The sequence below is a fragment of the Notamacropus eugenii genome, chromosome 6 (genome assembly GCF_028372415.1).
Source record: "Notamacropus eugenii isolate mMacEug1 chromosome 6, mMacEug1.pri_v2, whole genome shotgun sequence".
NCBI lineage: Eukaryota > Metazoa > Chordata > Mammalia > Diprotodontia > Macropodidae > Notamacropus > Notamacropus eugenii.
Genome location: NC_092877.1, coordinates 97,810,476 through 97,829,744, shown reverse-complemented (window position 1 = coordinate 97,829,744; position 19,269 = coordinate 97,810,476). Strand labels below are relative to the sequence as shown.

The following is a 19,269-nucleotide window of genomic DNA, read 5'->3' as shown; positions in this document are numbered from 1 at the left end:
GTATCCCAAAGACATCATAAAAATGGGAAAAGGACCCACATATACAAAAATATTTATAGCAGCTCTTTTTGTGGTGACCAAGAACTGCAAATTGAGGGCATGCCCATCAATTAAGGAATGACTGAATAAGTTGTGTTATATGAATGTAAGGGAATACTATTACACCACAAGAAATGATGAACAAGTGGGCTTCAGAAAAAACCTGGAAAGACTTATATAAACTGATGCTGAGTGAGGTGAGCAGAACCAGGAGAACATTGTACATAGTAACAACAACAGTGTGTGATGACTGATTTTGATAGACTTAGCCCATCTTTGCAATGCAAGGACCTAAAACAATTCCAAACAACTCATAGTGGAAAATGCCACCCACAAAAAATTATAGAATCTAAAATCAGAGCAAAGCAGACTATTTTCTGTTTTGTTTTGTTTCTCATGATTTCTCCCATTCGATATAAAGCTCCTATACAATATGAGTAATGTGAAAATGTTTTAATAGGAATGTATGTGAAGAGCCTATATTAGATTGTATGCTATATTAGGGTGGAGGGGGAAGGGAGGGGTAGAAATTTTAAAACTTATGGAAATGAACATTGAAAACTAAAAATAAATAAACTAATAAAAATAAAATATTTTATAAATAAGTGAAATCTTTCATTTTATTCCATTTGTAATGGAATTACAATTTATCAAAAGAAAGTAATTAATCATATTTAACACTAAAAAAAAAATGTGAGCTTGTCCAAGATAAATTTGCGTAGGAACAGATATACTTACACCTACACATACTTCGCCCCTTTATTCCCCTACACCTTGAGTTGTCTACTGACACATATCAGCAGCTCATTTACAATAGTCTTAGAGGTACTCTGGAGATTTGAAAACAGGTTTTCCTGATTATAAAGGTAGGCAGGCCACTTGAAAAAAGACCAATGAAAACGCTATACTACTAGATACAATCATTAGAAGTTTAATACATTGCTAACGTGCATTTTGGGCAGCTAGGTGGTACAGTGGATAGAGCACCAATGCAGGAGTCAGGAAGACCTGAGTTCAATTCTCACCTCAGACACTTGACACTCACTAGCTGTGTGACCTTGGGTAAGTCACTTAACCCCAATTGCCTCATCCTGGGTTATCTCCAGTCATCCTGATGAATATCTGGTCACTGGATTCAGATGGCTCTGGAAGAGAAGTGAGGCTGGTGACCTGCACAGCGCTCCCTTACTCAAAAAACAAAATCAAGTACAAGTCATGTCATTATTTCGCTGATGGCATGGTTTTCCTCGGCAACAAAGGACGAACACACATGTGCATTTCTGACTCCTCCTCCAATATTAAAGATGCTATTTTCATCAGCATTTTTTTGGGTCTCCTTTAGCAAGCTGTTGACTCACTTTTCATGGTTTTCTTGCATTGCTCTCATTTCACTTCCCAATTTTTCCTCCACCTCTCTTACTTGAGTTTCCAGATCCTTTTTTAGCTCTTCCATGGCCTGAGACAATTATTTATTTTGGAGGTTCTGGATGCAGAAGCCTTGGCTTTTATATCTTCCTCTGATGGTACGCATGGTTCTTCCTCATCTGAAAGGATGGAAGAAAATACCTGTTCACCAAGAAAGTAACCTTCTATAGTCTTATTTTTTTCCCTTTTTTGGGGCATTTTCCCAGACAGTTGCTTGAGTCCTTTGTCAGGAGGAGGGTATATTCTAGAGACCTGTAAATTATAAGTTCCCCCGAGGTGGCACAGTCAAGGGAGAGGTGTTTACTCCTCTCCTGGACTGCACTTTCATTTGGGAGCTACCACAAGTTTTTCTGCCCAGGATCCTCTCCAAAGCCTCCATCAGATCCACTATGCCAGTGCTCCTCCTCACTCCACAGCAGCCACCCAGGGCTGAGATTCAGATCAGCGGTTCAATTCCCCCATGTTCTTTAAGCTGAGGGCTCCAAAAATGGATGCTGCTGCTGTCACCACCTGGGGCTGGAACTAGGGGAGGACCCTGCTCCCTTCTACCCCAGGTAAAAGAGCATTCTCACCGACCTTTGAAGCTATCTTTGGCATTTGTGGGTTGAGGGATCTAGGAATCATAGCTGCTGCCTGGGATTCTGCCTGCTCCAGCTCTGTCCCTGCTGCACAGCAGACAAGGCTGGGCTGTGCTCTGCTTCACACCCTGTGCGACAGACCTTTCCTGTTGGCCTTCTAAGCTGCCTTGGGCTGGAAATCTCTTTAGCTCTATTGTTTTGTGGCTTCTGCTACTCTAGAATTTGTTAAGAGTCATTTTTTACAGGCACTTTATGGGCTGTAGTGGGAGAGCTCCTATGGGTCATGCTTCTACTCTGCCACCTTGGCTCTGCCTCTTCCTTCAACATTAAAAGGAAAAGTGAGATGTAAAAAGTTGTTTGTTCTCCAATTTGACTATTTGGAAGGTAAAGTGAAATTTTCTTTGACTAGTATTCTACTTTATCTTTCCAAATGAATGAGGATACATACACATGTGCATACACACACACACACACACACACACACACACACACCACTTTGTTCTCCCCTTTGCAGCTGGTTTAATACTTGCATAACTAGAATTCTTGAGGGGAAGGGAAATATTCCCTTTACTTGCATGACTTCACCTAAAAGTGCTGCTGCTTGTAAGGGATGTCCGTGAATCACCTTTGGAATGTGGCAAGATGCAGGGTAATTATACCTAGATTTTGTGTCTTGTTTTTTTTTTTTTTTTTTTTACTCTTTTCAAAATAGTTTTACTTCTGCTTTCATATATGTGGTTACCACACTCCATGATGTAAAATAATAGGAATAAGAATCAGACATGAGTTTTCCGTGGTAGAGTGAACTCTTGGGTGAGGAAATTCCTTTTACCAATACAATTCAGGGGTGGAAATCTGTACTGATGATGTGAAGTACAAGTCATATGTCACTACGGATGACATACAACTCCATCAAAGTTGCTAGGTAAGTGTGTGGAAAATGACAATCTGTAAGAAAATGAATGCAAAACACATTACTTAACTAAGCAACAAGTGAATTTATAGACTATATTCATGCCTGGAAAATGATGAAAAGAAGAATTTAGAGAAGCATGGGAAGAAAATGCGTATGCATTGATGTAAAGTAAGAAAACCCAGGACAACAATATATACAATTACTATAATAACATAAAAGGAAAGAATAACCATTGCAAGGCAAAACTGAATTTTATGGAGAGATGATGAACAATCTTGATCTCAGACAAGAGTTAAGAAAGTGCACTTCCTTCTTTGCAGAAGTCAGATCTATAGGTATGGAATATCACAGATACTGTCAGACTTTCTTGATATATTAGTTGGTTTTGTCAAATTTTTAAAAATCTTTTTAATAAGGCATAGTTTTCTGAGAAAGGAAGAGGAGAAAGATATATTGAAATGAAAATGAAGTAAAAAAAAATAAACCAAAAAGATTCAATTAAACACACACATACACACACACACACACACAACACTCAGAAGAGAAAAATCTGAACCAATTTATGCAATGAAAACAGGGAGATATTTTTGTTTCTTTTATAATAGCTTTTCCTTATGAAATTATTGGCATTAACATTTATGGTACTACTAATCTGTTTGCTGTTGTTGCAGTTACTAGAGCTTGTATATATGGATTCTGAAAGATATAGTTGGAAGACTACCTAGACAATTTGTGACTCAGTACTAGAAAATACATGGCAACAGGAAACTCACAGCCCTGAATTCTTTAGTTTTTGTCCTCCCTCATTTGAGCATTGGAAGTCAGAGGTGAAGAGAAGAGAACCATTTGGCTTATCTACTTTTTATGATCTCTTCAAAAGCTAATTTAAACTAAGAAGTTTCCATGTTACCAATCAAATGAATGTCTATCTGCTCACCTATCTATCTATCTATCTATCTATCTATCTATCTATCTATCTATCTATCTATCTATCTGTCTATCTATCTTTCTGTCTCTCTATCTCTCTATTCATCTATCCATCCATCTATTGATCCATCCATCCATCCATCTATCTCTATGTATCTATATATCTATGTTTTTATCTTTGTATCTGAAATCATAGAGTATCTATTGATAAAAAATTTATATAGGACTTCTCTTTTAGTTTCTGATATATTTAAAGAAAATACATGCATATTCAAATAGACAATCTCCAGAGAAAGGCACTTTTAATATTACTTTTGTTTACTTTTAAAATATTCTTTCAGAGAAAACTCCTCTGCTGCACAGAAGTGGACTCCCTGGGAAGACCAAAGGGCAGAGGAACTCTCTATTTTCTTTAGATAACATACTTAAATGCACATCAAGCAGGGAATCTGCTTAGTTGATTTGCCCTAAATAGTTGTATTAGTTTATGAAGTTTATCTATAAAAAATAACAAATGTGAAAACATAAAGTGCTCATATAGGGTGGTGACTAAAAAATAAAGTAGAGATGAAATCTTTCATTTATCCTGCAGTGGAAATTTTCAGGTAATAACACATATTTACTCGAACTATCTGTTGATAATTCAAACCATTTTTCAGAAAAAACAGCTTTATGTTTGCATGTAATTTGGAGATTTAGGTGATTCAACATTTATTAAAGATGGGCTGTGTTGAAAATTATACTATACACAAACAAAGAGAAAGATTGTCATCATCATCAACAAGAGACATAGGCACATTGCATCCCATAATAAGCTATGCTAGGAGCTTCTGGATCCTTTGAATCCTATATGTATGTCTATCCACATATGCATATATGTATATATGTCCTTATACCTTCATGGATGTATAGATACATGTATATGTGTATGTGTGCATATGTATACATGCATTCACATGTATGAATATATATTACAGAAGGGTCACTTTGCATACTATTGACTCTATCTTAATGAAGTAGAGTTTTTACAAAACATCTTCACTCTGGGAATTTATGATATTACAATATTCAGGAGAACTAATGCTGTAATCAACCTTGGCATATTCAAAACACTTGCCAGATCAGTATAGAAAGGAAACCAACTATGATCAAAAAAATGACTTCCATTCAAGTACCTTGGTTGAAATTTAGGTGGCTGGCATGAGGGTGTCCCTTCTGCAGTGAGTTTTGGGCATAAAGTTTCACTATTTTTCAAGAGTCAATCTCAGTAAGCTGTAGGGAAAATGCTTTGGAGCGGTGAGTGTGATAGCACCACAAAAACTGGTTGCTGCTCTTGCTGAGCTCAAGCCCATTCTGTAATTTAGGCTCTGAAGATATTTAAGGAAAGTTTTATTGTTGTTTTTGGCCCTGTGGCTAATGATATTAATCCCAGAAAGGCAAGACACTGCTAAGAAGTTACAATACAAAAGACTCATGAGATACTCCCTTCTATGGTCCTGAATGTCAATTTCATTTCTCTGCTAAAACTGATTTAAAATACTCATCCTCAACCTGGATCATACCTTTGTGGATATTCCTCTCAAAATAAACAAAATAACTAGTTAACTCATAGCATCAGGAACAGTGTTCATGATGAGTCACTGCAAAATCCTTTCCTTTCAAGTTCTGTGGAATCACTTCCTGAATGGATATTCACATTTTTCCCTTACATAGTTTGGTTATAGGTAAATAATTCACCTTTGAATTACTCCACAATCTTCTTTCCACTACCTTAGCAGTCTTATTTCCCAGTACTGGGCTTCTCTCACTATCTATTCTATATAAAACAGATTCCTCACCTTTTCCCTAATCCTTCCTTAACACTGCAGTGTCTGGAATTTCAATCACAAATTTCCTGTCCTTGTAATGCCTTACCTATCACTTCTGTTAATTGAAATACTCATATACTTTGAGGATCAGCTCGGATGAATTCTTGTATGAAAGCAAAAAAACAGAACAAAACAAAACAAAAACAACCTTCTTTTGAATTCAGGTAGTACTTTATACTGGCAGTGAATAGTACACCAGAGTTGGGCTCAGGAAGACTTGGTTTTAAATATAGCCTTGCCATTTTTTTTAAACTGAGTAAACCTGGGTAAATCATCTAACTTTTCTGAACTTCACTTTTCTTGTCTATTAAGTAAAATAGTAATTGACCACATATTACTCAGTTGTGGATCAAATGAAGGGGTGAAAGACAAATGCATAGTATGCCTAAAACAGCTATATAAATCTGAGCTATAATTATTAACATTACTTTACACAAACTATTTATTCTATAAGTATTTTTGTGTATCTTATCTGTTATTAGAGTGTAACTTTTTGATCAAGGACTGTGCTTTGTCTTTTGATCTCTTAGACAGTTAGAAAAGTATCTTGCCTATAATATATTATTGCTCAATTGATATTTGCTGGATGGACTGACAGATCAACAAATGAATGAATGAATGATGTTCTGGTATTTATCCTAATCTCTCTCTTGACCTTTAATCTCTGCTTACCAACTATATTGGACATCTCAATCTGATGTCCTGTAGACAATTTTTTCAGATTTAAAAAAAAAATCTCATGTATTTTATTTTTAATATATGGAATAAAACACACATGTTTAAAATCTATGTGTATTCCTTAGCTCTCCCACTCCTTCCTTATCTATTGCCAGTTCCTATTGATTCTACATTTGCAACATTTCTCATATATACCTTCTTCTCTTCTCTGAAATTGTCACTACATTGATGTAAGCGCTCATCACCTGACATTCCACTATTGCAATATTTTTCTGGTTAATCTCCCTCCCTCAATTCGTTCCCCTATCCATCCATGTTCTATTAAGATATCAAAATGATCTTATGTATGACTATGTATCTCTCCTATTCAACAAACTCCAGTGGCTCCCCATTACTTGCAAGAGCCAATATAAAATCTTTTTGCCTTGTAAAACATTCATAGCTTGGCCTCTTTATACCTTCCCAAACTTCTAATACCTTACTTCCCTCTAAGTACTCTACCATTCAATGGAACTGATTTTCTTGTTTCTCCTTGCACACAAATAGTCGAACTACCAATTCTATGCTGTTTCTGTTTTTCTATGTATTGACCTAGGACTGTGAATTCATTGTTAAAGGGAATTCCCAGAGTAGAAATGACCTCCATTGCTGAAAATTGTGATTGACAATCTCTAATGCTTTGAATGTTTTCTATTTATAGTTTGTTTTTGCTTATATTAAAAGATACTTCTGAAAACTATGACAAAAAGGTAGGGCAGATGACATGTTATAGTGGATAGAGTACTAGATTTGGAAATCAGAGGACCTATGTTAAAATCTTGATTCTGCCACTTACTGCTTGTGTGACCTCAAGGAAGGAACTAAATATCTCTAAGTCTCAATATCCTCATCAGTGAATTGAAGGGTTTGAGCTAGAGACCACTAAGGTTCCTCCAGCTCTCATTCTATATATAGAGATGCAAACATCAGTTCAGACCAGTAACCTTTCTATAACAATTTCTCTATAGATTTATGACTTTAACCTCAACTGCCAAAGTCTAAATTCTAGTTTCCTCTTTAGAGTAGATATAAATGTAGGGATAAATCACAGGAATAAATGACAAGTGGATGGTCTTAGGAACCATGCAGCCATACAAGATATATCCCTCCCACTAATCATATAGACTTTGGTTACTAGGAATGAAAAAGCAGAATTCAATGCAAAAATTTAAGATTTAAGTAGTGGAGAGCTCATTTCAAAGACCATGGATGTTCAAGAGTTGATTGAGGTAAGTCTTCACTATGATGTTTCTTTCTCTGAGTAGTACTCCCTGGACACTGTGGCTATGTCTTTAACTTAGAAATAAGACTTTTTTAGGTCTTCTGACTTGACTATTTATGTTTGAAATATGCCATATAACTTATATCATTCAGTTTTCCTGGGTCTTACATCATAGTTTTGAAGTTTATTTATACCAGTGCTATAGTTTGTGGAACCAGAAATATACTTTCCTTAGAAAATCAGGTCCAAGACATTCACACTATCAGTCAGCATGGTAGCTTTAGTCAAATAATGAAATTTTGATATTAATCTCTTCCAATGTTTCAGTTGGTTACAACAGTAAATATTTGTACTGCAAAAAAGAAATTATGAAGACAGCTGTTCAAAGGTTATAAATTGTGCAAATGTACAGTAACCAAAAAAAAAAAGAGCTGTCCTAATTTTCAGGTAAGACATTGCCAGCTTGTTTCTATTTTGGTTTCTTTTACAACTACCCTGTAGAAACCTAAACTGAGAGAAGTGTGCAATTCTCAATTACTGTTGACACTTTAACACAACATGTTCCATCCTCCAAGTGTCTAGCATTTTGCATAAATTATTTATAGGCAAAAATGGAACATGGTTTCCTACTAAAGTAGTTATCTTCCAATATCCATAGCATCATATTTCTGTCCTTATAAATAAACCCGTTCATTGCCTTTTTAATCAGGAATACACTTCCATGCAAAACATAGTAATGTGAGAAGAATTTCATGTCTTCCCTATTACTCTCCTCTTTGATTTTCACTGAAACATTTCCTTAACTATAAACAATCTCAAAAACCATTGGTTTAAAGTTTATCCAATTCACATTGGAATTGTCATAAAAAGTATTTCTTTCATATCTATTGCTGCACATTTTTACATTCAGCTAAGACTTGAGATATTTGGAGGTATTTATTTTTTAAAGTAACATGAAAAGTCTTTTTTCTAGTTATTCAATACAGAGAAATATGCTCAAATCTGTAATAGATCATGCAGTTCATGCAGGCCTAATAAATATCATTTGATCAGGGTGATGCTGCAAGTTATTTTATAGAAATGAATGTGTGAGTTATACACATTTTCCTCAGACTTTTGAATTTTCTCATGGTCATTAGCTATATATTTCATGAATAGAGTAAATAATTTCAATGCATTACTGATTTGGTTTGTCAGAAAGGTGATCATTTCTGGGAACACCACAATGAATGGTTCTAAGTCATGCGTGGACTCAATGCTAGCTACCTTCACAAAATAGGATCAATCACATAGGAATTAATTTCAGTTAAATGTTCAGAGATAAATTAAATTGCTTCTGCCTATTTGGATATCTGTTTTGCCTCATCACTTTTATGGTCTCTCTTATCTTTTTGTGAGGCATGTAAGCTCTCTGACTACAAATTCCACCACATAAAACACACCATTGGAGACACACTTACATGTGCACATCTTAGGGGAAAAAAAGACATTTAACTACTCTCTAGTTGAATGCAATTTAGCACCAAGAAGACTTGCCATGCAACACATTTATTCAGTCCAATGCACTGCATCCTGATTTTGCACAACAGAAGCCAGCTGACAAGTCAATAGCAATTTACAGATAAAATCAATCAACTTTACTTGACTGGGTTGCACAAAATCTTATAATTGTTTATGTTTGTAACTGGTTTTGCAAAATAAGAGTCTTGTTCCCCCCTCCACCTAATTCACAGGTTTCATTCTGTGAATTTTGGGGGGACCAATATGTACACATAAATGGATAAAAATAGATTCACATATACACATATACATGCATACATATGTGTATATATATATCTACATATATATGTGTTTGTATGTATATAATGTATGTTTACATATGCATATTATATGATGAGGTGAAGCAACACTATACATATATATTTTTGCTTTTTATTCATTTCATCTTCTATCCTTTCCCTTAACTCTTTTCTCTTGTTTTCTTGCTCTCTTGTATCTTTTAAATCAAAAGTTTTACTTAGGACTATTTGAAAAAAGTTTGCACCGAAGTAGTCAGATGTAATATAAGCCAGTCATATAAGGGTATTTAGTTGATACAGTGGATAAAGTGCTGTCCCTGGAGTCAGGAGAACCTGAGTTCAAATCAAGCCTCAGATACTAGCTTTGTGATGCTAAGGAAGTCACTGAACCCCATTTGCCTCAGTTTCTTGCTGTATAAAATGAGCTGGAAAAAGGAAATGGCAAACCACTTCAGTATCTTGGTCAAGAAAACCCCAAATGAGGTCATGAAGCATCAGACATGACTGAAAGGACTGACTGACCAACAAGAACAAAGTAGACATAATTGAGTATGTAATTTCTTCTCTTGTATTTAAGTATTTCTGTTTTTCTTTGGGTGTGTCTCTCTCTTCTAGGAGAATGTGTATTCTTGGAAGGCAGGTATTGTTTTGCTTTTCTCCTTGTATTCCAGGCATGGCATATACATAGAGCTTAATAAATGCTTGCTGAATTGAAGTGATCATTTCATAAGCATTTATTTGGTGTTTTCCATGTTCTAGGTACTGTGCTAGGCACTCAGGATACAAAGACAGAAAAGAAACAGTCCTTTCCCTTCAGGAGCTTCAATTAAATTGGGGAGATAATATATATAATACATGTATGTGTGATGGCAAGCTGTTTTTGTTTTAATTTAATCAAGAAATATAATGCCTTTGATTGAATCTTGCCTTTATCAACCAAGAGTCTTTACTAAGACTAAAGTACAGAAAAAAGAGTTTCTTTAATTAGAAACTATATATATATACATATATAATATATATATGTGTGTGTGTGTGTGTGTGTGTGTATTATATTTGTATTGTTAATGTAATTAAAGATCTTCCCCACCCATTAATGGGCCTGTCTATTAAGGGGAGTTTGATTAGGGAAGATTTGCAGAAACTGCCCAACCCTTTTGTTAATGAGCCATTGGTTCTCAAGAGCCCTCTGACTCTACAAAAAGATATGCATACTCTCTGGTCAGGGTGAGGTTTTAATTTGGGGCTTACTGGCTGGAAGTGTTTGTTTGGCCAGATGAGGTCTCTGGGAAGCTACTAAGGAGCCTCTGGCTTTGAAAACCCAGATGTCTTTCTCTGGTAACTATGGTCAGACATTTGGACCCATCTGTTTAATTCAGGCACAGTAAGTCATGTCTGTTGATCTTTGATGTTTCTGCATTTTGTTTGACGTTCAGGTTGCTGACTCCCCTGAAATAAGTGAGTGATATATGTCCTTGGTTAAAGGAATGATGCATGTGCTTGAGTAAAGGGATTGTTAATCCCTCAAAAGTTTCCTTTCCTTTTATGAAAGAAGATATAAGAACCTGTGATAGTAGACTCCCTTGTGCAAGTTGGGGTGCTTACTTATACAGTATGTAAATATAAAATATATACAGAAATAATTTTAAAAAGTAATAATAATTTTAAAAAGTAACTTTCAGGGAAAAGCACAAGCAGCTGGGGGAGGAAGGAAATCAGGAAAAGATTCCTATAGAAGGTAGCACTTGAACTGAGTTTTGAGGAAGCAAGTGGTAGTCAGAGGTAGAGGTGAAGAAGAAATATATTTTAAAAATGAGAGAAGACCAGTACAAAAACACAATGATGGCAGGTAGAGTGTTTGCTAGGAATAGCAAAAAAAAAAAAAATCAGACTGGCGGGATGACAGAGGGTTTGAACATTATGTATTAAACTATATTATGTTATGTTACATACTTATAGGTCATAGGTTATAATATTTTTGGAGAGCTTTAAAAGACAAAAAGTAGAGCTTATATTTCATTCTAATAGAGGAGACCATAGGAGTTTAGTGAACATAGGAGTGATATGAACATAGAACTACATTTTAGGAAAATCACTTGGGTAGTTCTGTAGAGATGAATTGAAATGGGGAGAGACCAGATGCTGAGGAACAAATTGAGGGCTATTGTACGTTGTTCAGATATTTTGGTTGTGCTCTGACTCTTCAGGTCCCTGTTTGTATGTTCTTGACAAAGATATTAGAGTGGTTTGCCATTTCCTTCTCTAGCTCATTTTACAAATGAGGAACTGAGGTAAATGTGATTAAGTGATTTGCATAAGGTCAGTGTCAGAAGTAAGTAAGTGTCAGAAGCTGAATTTGAACTCAAGAACATGAGACTTCCTGATTCCAAGCCTAGTGGTCTATTGATTGCACCACCTAAATTAGGGTATTGGCATGTGAACAGAGAAGACAGATGCTAGTAATGCTAGAAAGATAGAAAAAACAAAATTTGGATGTTCATTGAATATGTGAGGTGAGGAAATGCATGAATGATACTTGTCTGAATGAGTATTTGCTAATAGCCAAATGCTGTACTAAGTGTACAAATCAAAAAGTGAGACAATTTTAACTCTTAAGGAGTTCACATTCTAATTATAGGAGATAACATAGCACAGAAGAGCATTCAACTGCAGGAAAAAGAAAGAAAAACTTGGTTATCTTTGAGATTCAGCAGCACAGTCAAGGGAAGACATAGAGGTCCTTGAGGTGCATCATTAGGACAGATGGTAATGATTAGGGCAAATGATAAAGTCCATTGAACTTGGGGAACCACAGGGAAACTCGTTAAGCTTGGTAGCTTTTAAAGCTTTTTACAAGCTAGCTCCAACTTATCATTCTTGTCTTGTAATACATTACTGTCCTTGTTACACCCTGTAATTCTGCCAGGTGGGCTTTTTTGTAATTCCTCTTATATGTAGTCATGCCTTCTTACCATCTACCAGCAGTATATAACTGGCAACAATTTATTCACTCAAGGAATACGTACCCATGAGGTGAAGGTAGGAGTACCTCACAACTGCTGAAAAAGGGGGAATGGTTGCAAAGTTGGGAGAAGAGTGGGTTCCTTCACAGTGGTGGTAATGGAAGGTGACCATTATTCATCCAGGAGGGGAAGGAGTCAAGAATATCACTGAAATTTGGAACCTGGGTGATAGGAAAGATAATATAGCACTCTTTATAAAAATAAGGAAGTTTGAAAGAAGGATGGGTTTGGGTGAAGAGATGAGTTCTGCTTTTGGAATAGTGAAATTGCAATGTCAATGGGGCATTCCTTTTTAAATGGAGATGCATAAGAACTCAGGAGAAAGTATTAGGTTTGGCTATATGGATCTGGGAGTCATCTGGGTATAGATAATAATTGAACCCATGAGATCACGAAGGGAGAAAATTCCTAGAGAGAAGAAAAGAGGGCCTCAGGCTGATATAAGCACAGATAGGAAGCAGGCTATGGATAATGAAACAACAAAAGACAATGATTAGTGATCAGAGAGGTTAAAGAAGAACCAAAGGAGAGAAATGTCAAGGCAAGAGGAAGGAGTAGCCAGGAACAAAATATGTCAGCAGAGTTAAAGGCTGCAAAGATGTTGAGGATGAAAATTTAGAAAAGACCATTAGATTTGACAAGTAGTGGATCATTAATTGGGGTAGCTAGATGGTTCAGTGGATGGAGTGCTGAACCTGGAGTCAGGAAGATCTGAGTTTAAATCTGGCCTCAGACATTTACTAACTGTGTGACCCTGGGCAAATCACTTAACCTCTATTTGCTGTAATGCCATCGAGAAAGAAATGACAAACCACTTCAGAATCTTTGCCAGGAAAACTTCATGGACATATTGATATGTTCATGGGATCATGAAGAGCAGGACATGCCTGAAGGACAGATCATTAATAACTTTGAAGAAAAGAGTTTCAAATATATAAGGATATAAACCAGAATATAAAGCGATGAAAAATGAATTGGAAATGAAGGAAAAGCCTTTAAATTTAGACTTCCCCCCCCCTTTTCCCAGGAACTTGTCTGTAAAAGGGAGAAGAGACATATTCTGTGTGTATGTGTATATGCATTTATGTATACTTAAATGTAAATATATGTATATAAGTATACAGAAATAAGCATATGTATGTATATGCAGAAATATATATACATGTGTGTACACATATACACATGTATGTGTGCATGTGTGTATACAATAGAATTTTTTTTTTAAAGATTGCAGATGGATGGGGTGGGACCAGATTAATGGGAAGGGAATCTTCTTCATCAGAGAGGAGAAGACAGAATGATTGATTGTTGTCCTTCATCTTCAAAGAGGACCAAAACAAAATTACCATTGTAAAGTGAAATTTCAGTGTGTCCAACTCTGGCTGATCGGACCAATACGAGCTCAGAATGCTTTACCATAGGTTGGGCACAAATAGTCCATGTTAATATTAGGGGTGAATATCCCAAATTTGGGCAGCCTGTGTTTACTTTGTGCTCTCTCAATTCTGCTTTGCTCAAAGAGCACAGCACCTTTTCTTATGTGGGCATACCATGCTGAGCAGTCCTGTGCCATGTTGCGCAGTCAAATCCAAAGTTGTTGAGAGAGACCTTGAGAGTGTCTTACTATCGTTTCTTCTGGTCACCATGTGATTGCCTGCCCCATGCAAGTTCTCCATAAAATAGTCATTTTGGCAAACGTGCATTTGGCATTCAAACAACGTGGCCAACCCATCGGAATTGCTCTCTCTGAAGCACAGTTCGAATACTTGGCAGCTCAGCTCAAGCAAGGACTTTAGTGTCTGGTACCTTATGCTGCCAGGTGATACTCAGAATCTTCCTAAGACAGTTCAAATGGAAATGATTCAGTTTCCTGGCATGGTGCTGGTAGACTGTCCATGTTTCACAGGCATACAATGTGGTCAGCACGACAGCTCTATAGACCTTTAATTTGGTAGTCAGTCTAATACCTCTTCTCTCCCAAACTTTTCTTTGGAGCCTCCCAAACATTGAACTACTTCTGGCAATGCATGTCTCAACCTCGTTGTCAATGTTTACATCCCTGGAAAGTACACTACCAAGGCAAGTGAACTTATCCACAGCATTCAAAACTTCTCCATTTGTTGTAACCAATAGTTCCACATATGGATGGTGTGGTGGTGGCTGATGGAGCACCTGTGTTTTCTTGGTGTTAATTATTAGGTCAAAATTAGCCAGGCAGCAGAGAATTGATCCATACTTTGTTGCATCTCAGCTTCAGAGGCTTCACTGAGTGTGCAATCATCTGCAAACAGAAAATCATGCACCAATACTCCCTCCACTCTGGTCTTGGCTTGTAGCCTTTTAAAATTGAAGAATTTACCATCAGTATGCTAGTTGACCTTGATGCCATGTCTATCCTCATTGAAAGCTTTTGTCAACATGGCTGAAAACATGATGCTAAAAAGCATGGAAGCAAGCACACAGCCCTGTTTCACTCCATTGGTGACTGGGAAGGCACGAGAATTTTGTCCATTATCCAAAACCTGGGGCAAACATGCCATCATGACATGTGGAGGAGTTGTCCTTGGTGAAGGAAAGATTCATCTCATCGTCAGAGACTGGAGTAAAGGAAAAGAGGATGATGTTAAGAGTTTTTTGATATAAAGAAGGGGAGAAGAGGGAGATTGGGATAAATATGAAAGTACCAATCACATCCACTTATTCAATGCTTCAGCAATATGAAGAAATTAGAATAAATAAAGGCCCAGACAAGAACTGACCAGAAATCCTTTCATTCCAGTTTGTCTCTAAATGTGAACAATGATGAATGTTTTCAGATAAGGCATAAAATGTCTTTAATGTTTCTAATTGTAAAATAATATGCAATGGAACGGGGGAGGGGGGAATTTATTCCTAACCTATGATAGTAATTAGCTTTTGTCCTAGAGAATAAGGAGTTATAGCAGTTCTTAACAGTTGTCTGAAGCTAGTGAAAAGGAATCATTAGAAATTCCGCTGGATTGGACATTTGCCCATGCCAATGAGAAACTACTTTAGTGTGTTTCTATGTATATACCTCTCTGTTTGGGTATAGATCTTTGTATTCCTGTATTATTGTATCTGCTCTAATTCCATGAAGTACTTAGATAGATAAACACAGAGAAATAATCCACAGTCTCCAAATAGGAGATGCTAAAGATTTTCAGTAGTAAATAAAAAAAATTCTACAGTTTTCCTGTAAGTTGGGAAAGTTTATTAGAGAGAAACTCAGAGCTAGATATACCTGGGTTACAATCCCACCTTTGACATGTCCTGACTGTGTGACTCTAGGCAAGTCACTAATCCTCTCAGGGCTCTGGACAACTCTCTAATTCAATAAATTGTAGAGATTGTGCTAAACTGCATTTGTAGTAGGGATTGTCTCACTTGGGAGATCCTTTAATGAAATCACACCTTTGGTGACTATTTAGTGATTCTGTCCAACAATATACACAGTTTCTCTGATATGCTATTTTCACAAAACCTGACACAGGCATCTGAGGAACTCTCTCCTCTCAGTTCAGGATGAAAATCAGAGTCAGGGAGGCAGGAACTGAATTTATATTTTCTCTCTTTGGATTTGAAATACATTTACAATTTTTTCTCATGTTATTATGTGTGTGGATAATTTGTCCTTTCTACTAGATTTTAAACTTTGTGATGAGTTTCCTTTTCCCAAGAGTACATTGTATTTCTAAGTGCACAGAATATATACCTTATGAATTATTAATATCAGAAATTGTTGCTGGAATATATTCTTTAATACATCACTTAGCTGATGACTGTCTTGATATATACCTATCATAGGGGTATTAGCATCCCCATCAAGGACTTTTTTTTTCACTATTAACCTCTTAGAGTCCACATGAGATCAGATTATAGACACTCTACTTGTCTCAACCCCCCCACCAGAAAATTTATTTAGTTCCAATCACTAAAATTCAACTATATTTGCTATTTCAACCATATCGTAATCATTTCAAAGTAAATTTGATGAAATAGTAGTTTAATTAAATTAATAAAATCATAGGAGTATCAAGAAGCATGAGACATTTGTAGATTGAAATCAAGCAAAGCTTATCATCCAAAGCTATCACCCACCTATGCATGACTCTTATGTTATCTGCCACCCCCATTTAAGTGAATTAGGACCACTAAACCTTTACCTTTGCTAGTGAATAACAAGGGATATTGTGCAAAACTTGATAGAATTGTCCACTTGGGTAATGTACCTTAACACTTGCCTACAATATTTTCCCCATCTTGGATTGATGAAGATCAAGATTCATCTTTGTTACCCTGGTCTCTATCAAGTCACTAATAAGGTATAGGAGCGTAATTAGTAACTGAAAAAGGTTCTATTAACTAAGTCACCCTCCTTCAATGTTGACAGCTGAGGCAAGGATGTCCTCTTAACACATTTATTATTTTATCTTAATTTCATGATATCAGAAATCCCCAGCTCTCTAATCTGGAATCTTCCATCACACAGAGGGGAATATTCTTTTAAGCTGCCTCATTCAGTCAGGCATGTAAGTAGGAAAGAATATCAATGACAGCTATCTTCAATAGGACTGGAAAAATCTCATGGATCACCCTGACCACAGCATCCATTTTCTTCATTTCCCATCTATCCTGTAATCTTTCATAAAATTCCCTAGAACTATCACAACATTGTGCACTCAAAATTTTCTGGGAAATGTATTCTTGAGAGATTTCCTTACACATGTTTAACTGGTATAGAGGATTCACCTAGCTTTCTTCTGCATATAACAAATGTAATTTGGTATTAGAGTTATTTATATTATATTATATTTATTTAATACATATTATATTGCATTACATTATAATATTTTATGTTGTTATATTGTTACATTACAATATATTATAATATATTATGTCATGTTATATTACATTATAATATATTATGTTATGTTACATTATGTTGCATCATATTTTCATCCTAGTCTGTGAGCTTCATGAGGGCCTGGATCATGTTTTATTCAATATTTGTATTTCCTTCAGCATCTAAGACAATGCTCTTTACATTGCCTGTGCAAGGGGAAAAAAACAAAATGAAACAAATTTTCATCTGAGTTGAAACTTGGTTTACGTTTTTTTTCAGTTCCACTAAACTTTTGAATGGTTACATATACTAAAGATTAAAATTCAGTGCTATTTAAACACTAAGCAAAAGGACAAGATTTTCCTGTTCTACTTCCTTAAGAATCAGATGAGTTCTGAGAAGTCTTTGGAATTTGGATCCATTCCTCCCTCCCTCCCAGTTTACCAAGAAGTCAAAGTGATAATTTCCTCTGATTATGGTGTATATATCTGTGAAATCAAAAGTATGAAGCATATACTCGATGGGATTTCTTTTGGCAGTGATGATTGATATGCATCTGTGACCCACTGTCAGGACCTGCTAACACTTGCCAATAAATGGTGATAGTAAGAATGGAAGGAAACTTCTCCACTCTCCTACTGAAGCATTTGGATCAGAAATTGGTCTGACATCATAAATTAAAAAAAAATATCCACCATTTTCAAATCTGCTCATTTTCCCACAATCAGTAGTGAATGAATGATAACACTGCATTATCATATCAAGTATATAACTCTTTTTTTCAATAAATCTGACTTCTGTTGGAGATCCATTCACTATTTGTTAAATGTTAATTGTGGAGTGATAGTTGTAGAAGGAGGATAATTGTTTAATATAATTAGAGATCATATTTTCATGTGATTTTTACCACTTTCTAAGTACTTACCAAAGTAAACTTATACAGATTGGTATTATTATTATGAATTTGTAAGTGAGGAAACTAATAATCACAGAAGCTGTAACTTTTTTCAATATCACATGTCTAGGTAGCATTGGATCCAGAAGGTATATCTAGGTCAGAGGACCAAATGTGGTAAATCAGAAAGAGTAATGGTTTGGAGTCTTAGCAACTGAAATCAAAAAGTGGCTTTGATGCTTTCTACTGATGTGACCTTGGGAAAATCACTCAATTTTCCCATTTACAAAATGTGAGGGTTAGAGTAGATGACTTCTGAGATCACTTCTTTTTTTTCAACAGCAGGTTTACTTTTATTTATTTATTTTGGTTATATTTTAAGTTCTGAAAGTTTGGGGCTGTTTCCTTCTCTTCTTTTTTATTTTATATTATTTATTTAAATATATAGTTTATTTATTTTTCAGTTCTGAACATTCACTTCGACAAGAACTTGAATTCAAAATTTTCTCCCCATCTCTCCCCACTGCCCACTCCAGGATAGCATGCACCCCATCCATCCCTTTCTCCAGTCTGTCCTCCCTTCTGTTACTTCCCCTTCTTCAATCTTCTTCCCCTCTATTTTCCTGTAGGGCAAAATAGATTTCTACACCCCATTAACTGTATATCTTATTTTTCAGTTACATGCTAAAACAATTTTTAACATTCATTATTAAAGCTTTGAGTTCCATATTCTCTCCTTTCCTCCCTCCCCACCCACCCTCATTGAGAAAACAAGCAATCAATATAGGTCATGGATGTGTGACAGTGCAAAACACTTCCATAATTGTTATGTTGTGAAGGGCTAACCACATTTCCTTCTGTCCTCTCCTGCCCTCCATTTATTCCATTCTCTCCCTTGACCTGTCCTCCCACAGTAATGTTTGCTTCTGATGATTATCTTTTTCCCCAATTTGCTGCCCCTTCTATTATCTTCCCTCTCCTGCCCCCTTCCCTCTTGCT

At 36.0% G+C, this 19,269-nt stretch overlaps 1 long non-coding RNA gene across 2 annotated transcripts in view; it reads right to left on the bottom strand.

The window, feature by feature from the left end:
• Nucleotides 1–717: 717 nt before the first annotated feature.
• Nucleotides 718–19,269, bottom strand: part of LOC140510511 (uncharacterized) — a 73,680-nt gene continuing 55,128 nt past the window's right edge. Inside the window, exon 4 of one of the 2 annotated variants that reach the window (XR_011969261.1) lies at nucleotides 718–1,583. This is a non-coding gene — a long non-coding RNA (uncharacterized lncRNA). Of the gene's footprint in view, nucleotides 1,584–16,618; nucleotides 17,582–19,269 lie in introns of those variants that run through there. The other variant, XR_011969262.1, reaches the window with a different exon arrangement.